Source organism: Harpegnathos saltator, unplaced genomic scaffold (assembly GCF_003227715.2).
Source record: "Harpegnathos saltator strain DR-91 unplaced genomic scaffold, Hsal_v8.6 scaffold126, whole genome shotgun sequence".
Taxonomy (NCBI): Eukaryota; Metazoa; Arthropoda; class Insecta; order Hymenoptera; family Formicidae; genus Harpegnathos; species Harpegnathos saltator.
The window spans coordinates 192,097-207,726 of NW_020229902.1; the positions used below are offsets into that span (position 1 = coordinate 192,097).

At 48.6% G+C, this 15,630-nt stretch overlaps 1 protein-coding gene across 6 annotated transcripts in view; it reads right to left on the reverse strand.

The window, feature by feature from the left end:
- mub (poly(rC)-binding protein mub) overlaps positions 1-15,630 on the reverse strand; it is a 113,848-nt gene that overhangs the window by 63,266 nt on the left and 34,952 nt on the right. Inside the window, exon 1 of one of the 6 annotated variants that reach the window (XM_025306736.1) lies at positions 11,432-11,528. The exons of the other annotated variants lie outside the window; for them this stretch is intronic. The gene's annotated coding sequence lies outside the window, so the exon portion shown is untranslated. Of the gene's footprint in view, positions 1-11,431; positions 11,529-15,630 lie in introns of those variants that run through there. 6 annotated transcript variants of the gene reach the window in all.

Here is a 15,630-nt window from a genome sequence, read left to right on the forward strand (position 1 = left end):
CGGTTCAATCTCTTGATACATTTCCAGTTTTCGATTTTCGATGTGCCAATAATGGCGTCCCCGTCGTCTCCCTTTCAGCCCATTCCACCGCGGCTTCGATTCGATCTAACTAATCCGTGGATGTACCGACTCGCGCTTCACCGGCGACTGTATGGCCGTCGAAAATTGAAATCCGATAAAAAGCTCTGCCGTAGGTAGTCGTAATCACGGCGCGCGCGCGCGCACATACGGGAAGCGTCCCGCAACAATACGGACGCTTTTTAATCGAAACTTTAATCACCGTCGCTATCGAGCGTCGCGCAGATCAATTATTCGGATAAAAATTAAACGCCAAGATAGCTCACGCTCTCGCAAAAGTCCACGGTAAACATTTCGACGGTGGCGATTTCATGAGTGCGCAGAAAACTTAATATTTGGATTAGCCGCGCCTCCCCCCCTCCCCCCTCGCCCCCGCGAGAATCTCTCAGGAATAATTCAATCGCGCGGGATAAATCGCGCGTCTGAAATGTCAAAGGTAGAGCGCGGAATGGTGGCCGCGAGTGGGAAATTCCAAGATTGACGCGTACCTTCGTCTCGCGATGATTTCGAAACGCTGCTGTCGCGTGGCGAAGATTTTAATGAACCCCGAGCGTCCGTCGGGATTTTACTATCTTCTGCACCGGCGCATTGTCAACAGTGACTGTGAAACGTTAGGCAGCGAGCCGGCTGGCTCTTTGCGATTTCAGGTCGAGGACAATAAGCGCGCGTTTGCGCTCTCGGTGACAAACATCCGTCGGTACCACGTCGCGCTATTAATAAATAATTAGCGAGGACCTGTGTGCGCGTGAGCTGCGACATGGGGGAGAGAGCTTGGAGTGGACGTCGGCCCGCTATCTGTCAGCCTGCAGGCAACGCCGAGCAAATAAAGCCGATCAACGTGCGCGCGAATTTATTAGCCGCTGCGAGAGAGAGAGAGAGAGAGAGAGAGAGAGAGAGGCCGCGGCGGCAAACTCACTCGCGAAGAAATGCATATCGATTTTCTCGGAATTATCAATTATTCAGTTCCGTTGCATGAATAAAATTGCTTTTAACCTCCGCGATCTGATATGCTAATTTCCAGTCGCGAAAAGAATGTCGAGCGCGGACAATGCGAAACGGCGGCTTTCATTGAGAAAAAATCACCGCTCACCCCTTCCCGCCGCCATCATCGACGGGCGGCGCGCGGCGCGGCGCGGTCCGTTTTGACTCTCCTGAAACGAGACTCGAAAACAACGCTCGAATTTAATCGCGCTTCCGCCTTGATTTTCAAACGTCGCCTACTTCGCCCATTTTGCGTCCTGCCGACCTCCGCTGTTTCACTCGCTCGCGCTCCGAGCGAGACGCTTCGTCGCTCGCATTTGTCTCTGAATTTCTCTCTTGCACGTGGCGATCCGTAAATTAACGAAGTTCACCGAGCGCGAGGCATGGACGAGGCATCAGAGAGGCGCGCGACGTCTATAAAAATCCCCTCGAAAGAGCAACTAATTCCGAGCGCTGCTCTGTGAAATCCCGTCTGTCGAAAGATTCATAGCCGGGAGGATGCTCGATAGCCAGCCTCCAGACGACACTCGGAGATCCGGGGGATCTGCGAAGGCGTCTGAAAGACTTCCGCGAGACCCTCAAATATTTAAGGCGTCATTTAGACGACTCTGAGAGAAGAGATCTCGCCGCCTCGCCCCGGAGATTTGCGCAATCCGCGCGGACTACGATCGCGCGCGCGCGCGCGCGCGCGCGAGCGGACGACGTCGCTCATAAATAGCGCGCGGTGCGTGCAATCGAGAGGAAAAACCCTCTCCTTCAGGATCGATATACATATATGTACACGCGAAACCCTCAGTCAGCACTAGCAGCGCGGCACCGGCGTTTGTGCAGACTCGCGCAATTTCGAGGACTCACGAATTCCAGGCCAAGATTATCCGGCGAGGCGACACTTGAGGAGGAGGTTCGGCCCTTTTCGACGTCGGAGGAGAGAATACTACTCTCCTGCCTTCGGCAGGGCAGGAGGCTGAGGCGCAGGGAGGATGGCTGCTGAAGCCTGGAGGGCGGTTAGCAGCTGGATTTATACGGCGGCATTAATATGCAGCGTCGGGAATTTCAATGGGGCAATCACACGAGCGAGAGAGACGGAGAATCGGCGAGAGGAGAGAAGTAAAAGGGAACGTTGGAAAGTCAGAGAGGGACGGTCGCGGCAAGCTACGGACAGGGAAGGGCACGGGCGGGGGAGGGAGGGGGGGGGTAGCATCTCGAGAGCTCGCCGAACTCGTCGATGATCAATACTTTTGTCTACTTCCATGTGCTCGCTAATAGCATTGAATCGCGCGCGCTTACTACGATGCGCGCACGCTCACGCCTGTGTTTCGCCTGCGTGTCAAATCAGACGGCGATTCAGCGGGGAAAAAGCGTTTACGGATTGCGCCTTCCGTAATTACGGGCCGGTAAATCATTTATCGGCTCGCGCCCCGGGCCCCGGCGCGGAAGAAAATTGCGTCGACGTTGCGAAAAACTGCGAGCGCCACGAGATAAACCGACTATGTGCGTTCGTCGGTTAATTATTATGACCGCCAACTTTGTTTGCTATTCCTTTCGTTTCCTCCTCCTCTTCTCTCTCTCTCTCTCTCTCTCTCATCCCCATTTCGTCGCTCCGAGCAAATGCGCGAAACTACTCTGTTGCCCGATTAATTCTGGTACGAATGATCGGAAACGAATCTTACAGGTTTCGGGACATGTTTGAATTTTCAAGCACGTACACATTCGGTTCATTGTAGCGAATCATTAAACGAGACGCGCAGCGAGAGGCCTCTCTCCGCTGAGGAAAATTCGTCAGCGTCAGTCGTTCCCGACTCCTCGTATACCACGATTCCTCGAAGGTTGGTACAGATCTTCGGAATTCCCAACGATATGTTTATTCCGCATCCGCGATCTCCGTCCATGGTCCGTTCGCACGCCCGCGAGATATACCGCGGATAATTACAGAAGCAAACGCGCAATCGCGCGCTGCTTCTGACGCTGAGGCGCGCGCGGCGACCGGCTATTTTCGCGCTGAGACTCGCGCTCCAAATTGCGTATCGATTGCGCGACAGGTCGTGTCGTCGTGCGGCCTCCTCTATGAAGGTTCGCACGACGCGCGTTCGGCCCGAAGCTGCGAAATCAGCGACTGTGTGTAGCAGCCGCGTTATTGCTGCTGCTGCGCAGCGCTGAGAGAGCTGCACACTCTGCGGCCTACCGAGCAAACCAACGGCAGATCACGCGAAACACGACGGTGGCGGGCGTGTGGTCCGCGTCGACGATACGTCCTCCCCGACGAGGATCGAAGGTGGAGGGTGACTTCGGACTACACACAAGGTCGAACGAGGACAGAAGCGCGACATAATAGCTTACTCGGGGGACCACTTGCGGTCGGTAATCGGATTTCGACGATATATAGATATCCGGTGGCGGCGAGGCGCGTGTCACGCATGAGAGGGTTCGTCCGCATCCTTGACCCAGCCTACTTTCGTCGATTGTCATCCGTCTTGTCAGAGATCAGATTTACTGTATCCTATCCGTGCTGATCTTTATGCTTCCTTTCGAGGAATTGAGAATTCTCCCATAGCTGACTCTCTGATTGAGTTTGCGAGTTAACAGTCCAGTACGACTCAATCGGCTCACTCGTGTCCGGCTACCTGACTTTTCACGTCATCGAAGAGGGAGGACGAAAATCGAGCGAACCTTTCAGCATTGTTAAGGTATTTCTGTATTATTATGTATAATAACGCGCGGCTAACCACGGTTTAGCTCTTATTGTCTTATCTTGACAGCGATTTCCTTCTGATTTTTGTTTATTTCGCAGGAGAGATCTTTCCGATGAATCTTCATTATTCTCCCGCTGGCAATTTTTCACTTCAACAATCTCAACGATATCAATGATTGCTAGCTACTTGCTGCGAAATAAGTGAGCGAATATCATCCACTAGCTGCGTCGCGCGCTGTGAAATGTCAACACAATTTCCAACGCGATTTATCTATTAACGACGACCGGGGAGTGTTATAATGATTTGATCGCGCGCGTTGATTAGAAAGCTGAGTTTAATGGACGAACGGAATCAGCGATACTATTACGCACGTTTACCTGCGTGCCACCACCGGTACGTCGATTAGAAACTCTAATTGCGCGTCAACTCCCAGCGAGCGAGTCGTTTTCGTTTGCGCGTCGTTCTGGAATTAACGCGACCTCCCGTCGATTTACGAGTTCGTCGCGGGCGAACGTGAGGTCGCGAACGTCACCGCGACGACTCGGCAGGTTCGCCGAACATCGCAGGGATGTTTCATCTTCCAAATGAAAATAAATTTTCCGAAATTCCCTCCCCTCCTTAAATTGCTCCCTACATTGAAAATCCACATTTCACGGACACACGTCGAACGACAAAATTGTCTGACGAGGGAGGGAGGGAGGGAGCGAGCGAGCTTGCTGCAAAGTCGGAAGACGCCGAATTCGCGACATAATAGCTTCCTCGGGAGCCGTTTCAAGTATGCGCGAAATAAATGGCGATGCGCTCGGATTAATCGCGCTGGATCGGGAGCATTATTCGCCGTCGAATAATGCTCCATCCGAGGTCGCGTCACGTCGCGCTCGCGGACTCGATTCTCCGCCGCGTCCGATATCTGTCCGCTTCGATTTCGAATCCATCTTCTCGCTAAAGCGGCAAGTTCGCCGCGCCAGCGAAATCGGCTCCGCCGAGCTCGACGAGATCGACGAGATTCTCCGGCCCGTTAACTACACGGCGTGCACGCGAATTGAAATCGAGTCCGCCGCGCCGTTCGGCCATACAGAAGAATGCGTTTTATTGGCCGCACCCGTCGGACTGTATGTATTTCCGTCCAGGTGTACGGCGGGATGAATCCAGGAAATGCACTCGAGCCATCGATAACGCGCGCTCCCCCTCCCCCCCTCCCTGGTCCCCCCGCTGTGTTCCTGCGTCTAATAGCCGGCTGAATTTTTAATTAATCCTTTGAGGTACGTCTCTGCGACAATATCCTCTTAAAGCGGAGAACCGGCGTGCTATCGAGAGAGTCCGCGAGTCCACAAAATATAGATCGTATTCTCTGTTATCGGTTAACGACTACGCCGCGGTGATCTTACTTTCAAAATACGCAAGCCGGGGAACGCCGGGGAATGTGACGTAATACAGTCCATGCGCATCGACTTGGTGTCCAAATAATCGACAACGTGACGATATCGCAGATGATGAATGCTTTATCGTAGACGAACGTTCTAAGAGACGGGAGACTGATTTCTCGTTTCCCGGCATTTCTCTGCCGATTATCCGTCGGTTTGGTGCACTCAATCATGTTCGATCCCGCGCTCTTTCGTAATGCGCGACCAACAGGGCGCGCGACATTAATTAAAGCTCGTTACGGAATGAGTCGTTAGCAACTCTAGCCAGGTTGTCGGGGCCGCTCGTTCCCAGCAATATCATACAACAGCCTGGGGAACGCAACAATGCGACGAGAATGCGGCGGCGGCGGCGGCGGCGGCGGCGGCGGCGGCGGCGTAGCATCCGCGTGCGCGCTTGTTAGTCCAGCGCACTTAAAATTCGCGAAAAACGCGAAAATTCATCTCCTATTCTTTGTGCAAGTGAAAATTGGAAGCGCTTTTTGCGAAAAAAAGAGAGGGGTAAAAAAGGAAACAAAAAGAGCTAGTCACATCGATCGGCGTTGATAATTAAAACGTATCGACTACCGAGTTCCCTACCCTGTCCGGCTCTGCCGTTTTTATTCGACGTATTTTGTCTTTCTCTTCTGTAATTAATGCAATAGGAGTGACAAATACGCGAGCAAGTGGCATCTGCCATTCCGGCGACTCGTTAGTAACTTAATGCGCAATTGTTTAATACCTTAACCGCTCGCGGCGCCTGTACTTCTCTCCGTCGGGAATACTTTTTTTTCTTTTTCTTACATGTGCGTGTACGTATCGATGACTTCTGTACATGTGTCATATTTCCAAGAAGGAAATAAGCCCCGGCCTTTTCCCGGACGTTAAGAGGAAATCTGTATCGATCTCAAGAATAATCTTTAACGTGTCTGTCCCGTTCGGTGAAATACGCGTAAATCGACAGCGACTTCAATAACTTCGTTCGTTCGTCCCAGCGCGTTCAAAGTACGTCGGATGTTCATCAGATCGAAAGGCTTTCACCGAGATTCCATCCCATCAACAAAATGGCCAATCGTCCAAGTAGTATCGTACACCCGCCTACGGACGTTAAGTAGGCCGAAATATTATAGGTGGGACGGGCATTCGATTCCGAATTTATCCTTCCTTTTATTCTCTTTTTCTCCCTCCTCCCCCCCCCCCCCCCCCCCTCTCTCTCTCTCTCTCTCTGTCTGTCTCTTTATAGAAATATAAAATCCACATTCGTAAGAGACGAATATATGAAGGAATATATGAATGAAAATGGAAATTCTTTAATTAATGTCGTTCTTACAATACACGTCGCTTGTTTCGAACTCAAACAAGCGTATTTTGCGTTTCAAAGTGCTGCGAGCGTTATGTATATATAAAATTTTGTACCCGTTTGATATTTAATTATAAGAAAACAGTCCGCTAATTCAATCTCAGTGAAAAATTGGAAGCGGCTTGGACGCATGGAACACTTAAATAGAAATTAAGGACGGAGAATCAAAAAACGCACACAGAGAGAAGATACAAAAGAAAGTAGAAATGAGATATAAATCCCGACGGGGATGCGATGGGCGGCGCTGCAAAGCGGACACGAGATCACATCGAATATTCTCTAATCGGTAGATCTTCTACGGGAGAAACGCTTTATTCGAGCTCGGAAGATGGCAGAACGCATAATCCCGTCGCGAGCGCACGGGATTATAGTTAATTGTCACGGTAAATATTTGAATTTGGAGATTGAAAATTTTAATTAAAGGCCGACTATGACGGCGGCGGCGGCGGCGGCGGCAGCCGGCAGAATTCATTGGCAATTAATAATTAGTAATATCTCGTCACTGTAGGCTCGCGAGATCGCGCTCCGTGCGCGATATTGCGGCAACCATCGCATCGTCCCGTATTGGCGCGCACAGCGGGACAGCCGAGTTCGTTAATCGGAGAGAATTTTAACGCTACATGTGCCAGCCCGGTCGTCGCTACTCGCGCGTCACTCGCGTCGATAGTTGCATTAAATCTCGCCGGACGATTCGCGCAAAATTATTACTCGATTTATCGCGGTGCGAGATGGTTTCATCGCGCGCCATCGTTATAATGCATTGCCCATTTATAGTCCGCTGCAGGAGGTCACTCGAGCAGCCCGACGGTACGGTGTCAGTGTATAAACAAGCGACACTTTATCACGTTAAAATTATGCGCGCGAATTAGGAGGAGGGGTTATAAAATTAAAGGCGACGCTATGACGGAAATTTGATCTCGGGAAAGCGCGCAGGTCGCCGCGAGAGCCGACCGAAATCGCGCGAGTCGAGTCCCCTTGTAAGCGAGGGGAGAAGAGAATCGCCGTCGCCGCTAAATTGTTGCGCGATGAAATAACACGAGGTATTATCACGACGCACTCGGGCTGGCGCAAAAGTTTCGTCCCTTGCGTTAATTCATGCTCGCCTCGCTGAACCGAGATTAAAATCTTGTCTCTCCGAAGAAAAAGGAGGAGAAAGTAACGAGGGAGAGAAAGAGAATTATTTTTCGCGTTAATATTCGTGTAATAGTATCTGCGTATTTCCGGCCGAATCGCGACGAAGAATTCTCATTAGATCCTACCGAGCGGTATCGGATTATAGAAGGCTCAAGCAAGTCGTATCGGATTATACGAAATTATATTACCATTACGCAGGATTAATTTACACACGCTGCTAACCGTTGATGTATAATGCTTCGTACCGTTGTAAATTAAACGCTTTTACTCCTCTAATTTGTTTCCTTCCGCGAATGAAGGTTGTTCTTGACTTGACTTTGGCCCGTCGAACAAATCAGCGGTCATATTTGTCATATATTTGAGTTATAATATACTTGAATTATAAAAGATGAAAAAACCACTGCCATATACATATATATGTGTATATATATATATATATATTGACTTATTTAAATCCCCAGTAAAGAGAGAGAGACAGAGAGAGAGAGAGATGGGTTGATGCTCGATACAATACGCGTCGACGCGTAAATCCGAGCTTTAACCCGTGTGCTTTGTAATTATACGCGTTGCGAGTGTCGCGCAATTAAAATTGTTTTAATTCAAACTATCGTGGAGTCTCGCACGCTGCGCCACGCGAGTAGCTGTCGGATTAGACGGACAAAAAAGAAAAAAAGAAAGAGAGAAGGGGGGAGAGAGAGAGAGAGAGAGAGAGAGAGAGAGAGAGAGAGAGAGAGAGAGAGAGAGAGAGAGAGAAGGATCTTAGCTGGTAATGTAATTTTTTAAATCACCGTTGGCAGAACGTGGCGGATATGAGTGCGGGCGATTAAAATTTATGGTATAATTACGCGAGGGGTGTCATTAAGCGGAACATGGAAAAAATGCAATCACGCGAGAGCCGTACGCCCCGCTCTCGTGTACATATACAATCTACCTTACTTCGCGCCTTGTTAATTACTGGCTGCGAGCACGAAGCCGGACTCTTTTGATCGCGACTTATTAAATTAATGCCGGCGTGTAGCTGCGACGGCAAAATGGAATTTACGACGACGGAAAGAATATTGATTGCGATGTTGCTTCAGCAGCCCCTTTGGCGCCGATTATGCGAAACAACACGTCGAGTGCTTTGCTGCCAATTCAACGCGATGACGAATGTCTAATGAGAGAAAGATTTCCGAATGAAGCGGACGATAAAGTGAAAGAAAATCCAAAGTCCGATATTAATTAGAAAGACGCAGCAACGTTAGATCTGAAAAAGAATTTACCACGGAGAGCGAATCAAGTCCTATCTCGATATATGTTTATCGCACAAACCTACTTTCGATTAATTAAAAAATTCACAAGTACGAGAAATATGAGTGGCTTGTTAGAGAAAGAGCTTTTACGCAATATATAGCTTATTTAGCGTTACGCAGCGCCAGAAAGACGTTATTACACGCGTAATAGAAGCGAAAGCGAGCGGAAGTCACATCCATGATTGCACCACCCCCTCCATGATCGCGCGTTGGCTTCTCTCCTTTCTCGCCCTCTCGATCGTTCCTCGTCACATCTAAGACTTTGTCGCGAAAGTTTCAGAATTTCCGGGGAGGAGGGGTCGAACTACGTGGGAAATCCAGATCGAACTTAACGTGCGCGCGCGAGTGCCAAGATCGATGCGTCGCGCGTCACGTTGCGTCACGGGGGAGGAAAGTTTTCTGCCTCATCTTCCACGACGATCGACTTTGTCTTGAGGACTCTTCGACTCCCGCCGTCGCCACACGAAAATTACCTTTGCCCTCGAGTCGCTCGTTCATCTTCCTCCTGACGGAAACGAAATCCGTCGGAAAGCAGAAAAATTCGCGAGCCCGTCGACGACCCGCCCTGCGACGCGAGTAATTATGACTTCGATGTAACCGGAGAGGTCGCACACTGCGCTAACGATGTTCCACGGCAGCGTTATACGTATCGCCGCTTGAAAAATTCAGCTTAATTTCAAGTGGTTGTTTGCACGGCAAAAGTTTGAGCAAAGTCATTACCCGCCGTAACACAGCAACTTCCAACGTCATATATTGGATTGGCAACTAAGTGATTGCGGATTTTGTCGACAGATGGATTTTACACTTTCTTTTGTTTCGTTAACGTACGTTCAAAGTACCTAACCTATATATTTTTTTCTTATTGTTTGGACTTCTACCTTTCATTTAGTACAAAAATTATATCGATTAGTTCTTTAGTTTTGTTTTTATCCCAATTTAAAAATGGAAGAGCAAGACGTGCACTTCAGACATATTTTATTGTATTACTTCCGAAAAGGCAAGAACGCATCGCGAGCACACAAGAAGTTATGTGCCGTATATGGGAATGAAGCCTTGAAAGAAAGGCAGTGTCAAAATTGGTTTGCCAGATTTCGTTCTGGTGATTTTTCATTGAAAAATGCTCAACGATCTGGCCGTCCAGTTGAAGTCGATGAGACCCACATCAAGGCCATTATCGATTCAGATCGTCATTGCACAACACGTGATATTGAGCAGAGAAGCTCAATGTATCGCATACATGCATTGAAAAAAATTTAAGAAAGCAAATTTAAAATTTTGAATTTTCATTCTTATTTAAAATCCGCAATCACTTAGTTGCCAACCCAATATTTTTTCTAATCAAACAGCCAATTTTTTCAGCCCCTGTTTTTCAGCCACTAAGAGCCAGCCCATTGGCCGATTTCAAGCGGAACTTAACACGGAGCAAGGACAAGTTCCTAACCGACCTGATGAGTTAAATAAGTGAAGCGATAATCAAGATGGACGGACGCTGTTACCGTAATAGCAGGCGTACGTGTGTGTGTGTGTGTGTGTGTGTGCGCGCGCGCGCGCGTGCGCACGTACGCATTCTTGTTAGGGTATTAAAAGGATTTGGTAATTACACAGCTGCATTGTTACTGCTTCATCCAATAAGAGCCTCGGGAAGCCTCCGCGAGCCCATATATAAACATAGTGTGTGTCGTCGAAGATAGAAGCCTGCTCGCGCAGATAACGTTCGCCTTGGTGGGGCCAGCGAGCGGAAAGTAGGTCCCGAGACACGAAACACTTGATTCCATCGAGCAAGAAGGTCTTAAGTAACTCACCGCATCGGCGCTCCCCCCCCCCTCCCCCTCGACCCTTCCCAGCCAACCCGGTCGCGGACCTCGGAAATATTCGTCTCTCAAGAGTCCCTTGCCGTTACCGCGCGCGCGATACACCTGGTCGCGCTTTGCGATGCACAGAGAACGCGAACCCGGAGATGAAACGCCGAGGAGGCGGAGAGTTAGCTAGCTAGCTAGCTGGCTTTCTTTCGATCTCCACCTTGTGTGATCGCGCGCGACGTTCGAACGGGGAACGAGCAGCTTTCGCGAAAACGATTTTTCCGCTCGCAAAGGGACGCCACCGGAAGAATCGAATCACCGGCGCTCTGCGTGCACGCGATGCGGCAGTAACGCGCGACGCCTTTGATCTCTTCCTTCCCATCCCCTCCCCTCCCCCGCGTAAAGATCCTGCGATATTACGTTCAATTTGACAACGCACGTCCGAGCGTTTGCGCCGACGACTTCTCCACCCCTTGCGGTTGATCTTTCCCAGCGATTTGATCGACGACGAGAACGAACGACCTAATGATGATGTTAACGAACGTCGGGTGATTACGGGGACTATAAATATCGGCCTAAATTTCGATTCTGACCTCTCTTTACTCGCCGTGAGTATTTAAAAAAGAAAAGAATGAAGAACAACACGTCCATTGACGACAGAGGAATTTCGTGCATAATAAATGCGATTTCCACATACCTGGGAGTATACGAGATGCCGCTTCCGATATCCTACGTCCTGGCTCCTCGACCCAGTATTCTGGCTGCTTCGTCGTAGTCACCTGGCACTAAAACTCGCGTAGATACAATGCGACCGGAGATGCGCGTGTTAAACAACGCGACGTCAACGTAAACTTGACGAAGTATTTCAAGAGCTGACGGAATGTCTTAACACTCACGAGAGGTATGATAAATAACGTATCGATACACTTAGCCCGGAACGGCTCGAAACTTAATGAACGCTCGGAGAAGTGTTCGCGCACGAAAGCATGTCTATCTAACCGTTACGAAGGTCAGCAATATTTTGATTGACGTTCGGTAAACATCACCGACGATCTGGAGAGGGGATGACTTTCGTGTGTTTTTCTCATCACTGATTGCGAGGAGTGCTACATTTCGAGACTTGCTAATATTTCGTCGGCTTTTGAAATATTCGATAAGACTCTGATCGGCATCGCGTTAATTAACCGATATTCTCTCGATCGAATATATAGCATACTTACGCGAGTATCAGTGCCACGAAGAAGTATCCGGAGTATCAGATAGACGGTGTAGCCAGGAAAAAATGCTGAGTCGGGGAGCTAAAATGAAGGAGGCAGGGCAGGGCGGGGCAGCTATATTATGTGATTTCAGATGTATTCACAAGATTATACGATGGAATATAAAATTGGTTGTTTTACTTGAACACTAAATATTTGTCCATTAGTCCTAATCGTGTTATTTAATATTTGCTTATTGTACGTATTTTATCTACAAATAAATAAGTTACTTGTTAATACATTGCACGTTGCAACTGACAATGGATATTAAATGTAGATAAAATATTGACACAATCGAATATTAAGTAAACGAAAAATTTTGAAAGACAATTCAATACGGAGAAAACGACATTAAGCGAGCATTTGCAGCACCGAGATAGAAAAATACAGCCTTCCAAGGTCGATGGAAGCTGCAGGATCGTAATGTGAAAGCAAAATTCGACTCGAGTTTGTTATGTAAAATACACGAGCGATTTTCGCGAGAACGCAGTCTCTACGCTCCCCCCGCTTTCTTTCCGACGGTAATGCCGAAGCTCGGCCTGGAAATGTAGCCTCTGTGTGCGCCCGGCGAGCAGCAGCACAGACCGCGGAGGTGTGGGAAATCTTTCGCCGCTTATGTGTACCGATAGTCATGGCGCCTGATTCAATATTCGATATCCGATTTTGATTATATTGATTCAATCTCGACGCGGCGCGATGCGCCTGCGATTCGTCGCGCACAGACGAGGCCGCTCTCTCCTTATATTAATATTACCCCTCCCAGCTCCGTCTCTACAGCTCTCTTTTCTCGCGAGATTACGCCCCGATTTCGCCCTGTCGCCCTGTGATGAACACGGCGATGAAAATGGCGCATTGATTAAATCAACGTTATTCCGAGGCCTGGGAATGACGAGCGACCAGATCCTTGTAATAATTAAAATTTATTTCCGATATTTCTCCCATTCCAGGACGATGTAAACAGGACTTGGCCGAGTCCTGGATGAAGAAATAAAGAAGATTTTAACGCGATTCTCGCTCTCGTAAAAGTCACTTGATTCGAAAACGTAATTACCGATAAAGATAAATATTGAAAGAGAGACGAGTGTGACAAGAGTGTGAAACACTCGAGGTACGTGGGATACGAGTCGATTCCAAAGATAAAAAGAGAACAAAGAAATTACTTGGTTGAGCAAAAACTAAGAAGCAAAAATTTAGGAGATTTTTATTACAGCCTGTCCCTCGCGAGAGCCAATTAATTCATCGCTTGACATCCGCCACGGAGATAATTTTCCTCGGTCCGAGCGGCTCCGTTTTGAAAAGACCAATCATTTGTGCCAGATAGGTAGCGCAATCAGTGACGCGCGCGCGCGCACACACGGTGAGCCAATTACATTATGGCGCGTCACTGGTCGAACTTCGTCGTTAGTTCGTAACCTGCCTAACTCTCATGAGCTCGACCGGCCGTTAATTGCGAGACAATAATTGAGTTTGAAGACGCGGGACACCGGAGGTCTTTCGCCTGATGTCGCGCCATCGCTAATTTTCCTTGAGCGCTCGCCGTGCCGACCTTCACGCGAATCACGTCAGCCGATATTTCCACGCGTGCACCTCTCTCAGAAAGCTCCGACGACGCTTGCGTTAAAATATTCCCTCCCGTAGTTTTCGCTATTAATTATAATCTATTTTCCCGGAATTCGCGCGTGCGGATTGAGAATTTATTCCCGGGATTTGCTCGGAAATTACCGTAGCTCGACACCGTCGAGAGCGTTGGCGTTGGCGTTTGGCTTTTCGGAGAATCTCTTTGACCTCTGGTTGTAGATTGTCGTTGTTAAAGAGGGGGGGAATAATAGTGACGATTTTTCGGCGTCCCGACGGTGCGCGTCAAGCCGGGATTAATTGCACGAGAATCATTGCAATTCCCTCGTATTTAAAGAGACTGTAGTGTCCATGCGCGCGGACACTACTGACAGGACAGACAGGAAGTTCGATGTTTAATTTTAACTTTCGCCGAACTTTCCGGCAGGAAGTTTATCCAGGGGATGCGTACAAGCCGACCGACGGCGACGCGACGGTGTCTTCAGAGATTCGGATAGGCTGATGACAATTTCCGCGCTTGCGCCAATTAAGTTTCGCCGGCCATAATTCTCGTTATCGCGGAGCGGTGGTCTTATTTATCTAAGGTGGATGACACTCGATTCATTTTAACGCGAAATACGCAGCCAACCTGTTTGACTGACTTGCAATTATACCTTTAGTTGATCGACATAGACGACGGATGCCGGACGTAACTCTCTAAAGCAAGAAAGGAATTTAAACGTTCTTGACCAACCGATGTCCCTGCGTATTTTCTCTTAGAGACGTTTATCTTGCTTTTAAAGGATAAGGACAGTCTGTGCGTCCAAGATAAAATTACTTCGAAGCGCACGTTCTTTCTTTACTCCTTCGTAATTCTATATGTGTAGGTTTAATATACTTCATCGAATGTTTCAATTATATCCACGAATAAAATTATATAATTCGTGGGAACTGCGCGCGGAAAATTCTCTCCCGGTCGTCTTCCGGATCGGTTTCAGCGCGGATCGGTTTCAGCGCTAAAATGAGACTAGTTGGAGTGGGCCGCGTTCATCTTATACTTCCATCGCCTTTACGTTATTAATTAATACGACTTGCGTTTCGTTCAGTGCCGACAGGATCGGTGTCTTGTCGCGGAATCCATCACTCTGGTAAGCTGCTCATTTCGCCGGGTAAATTGACTACGTGCACGAAATATCCTATCCCGCGGTTACCGAACGGCTGCGAGGCGGACGTGGACGAAAGGCGGCAAGATTAACGCATCTGGGAACAGAACGAGCGGCAAACGCGAAGGCAGCCTCGCCATCGTTCTTGGGCGAATACACCGGAGAATCCTCGAAGATGGCCAATGCGGCGACGAGGATAAATGTGGCGCGCCGCCGGAAAGATTTACGACGGAAAATTGAATATCGTCCGGATGTGTTCGCAGTCCGTGTATTTTTCTGAAGAACTCGCGGTGGAAGGAGATTTCGGTTACCTAATCTCGGTCCGCGATACCTCTTCCAGGTTTCAGATAGCCGGGATAAACGGGAGGAGGAGGATAAAAATAATCGGTCGTATGAAAACGGACATGCAGAAATAAAATTCGCAAAGCGCAGCATTTTTCTCACTGCTCGCCGGCCGTCGTCCTCCCGTATGACACGAATTTAATGCAATCCCTCGACCGATTTGATTTTGGTTCGTCAAATCATTTCACAATCTTGGCCATCGAAATTGCAGATTGAAAGTCAGAAAAGAGTCGGAGTATTACGATATACAATAATCATCTACGGATGATGAGAGTTTTTTTTATTTTGATATTCGCGTATCCGAGATGGACGGAAAATGGTAGAAGAGAAGAAGACGAAAGACATTTTTTTACTCATCCGATAATCTCTCTGCCTTTTCTTCATTGGCTCGGATGATATTCTTTTCCGTGTGTAACCGATTAGAAAAGTTCTCCTGCCCGTAGGCGAAGTCTCGGGATTCCGATACAGGATCTCATTCTCCGTTGGGAAATAAGCGCCGGTAAATGAGGAAAGATTTGATAAGAGGAAAACGGATCTCCGGGCATCTTCCCGACGTATTCACTCTGACTCCGCGCGCGCTC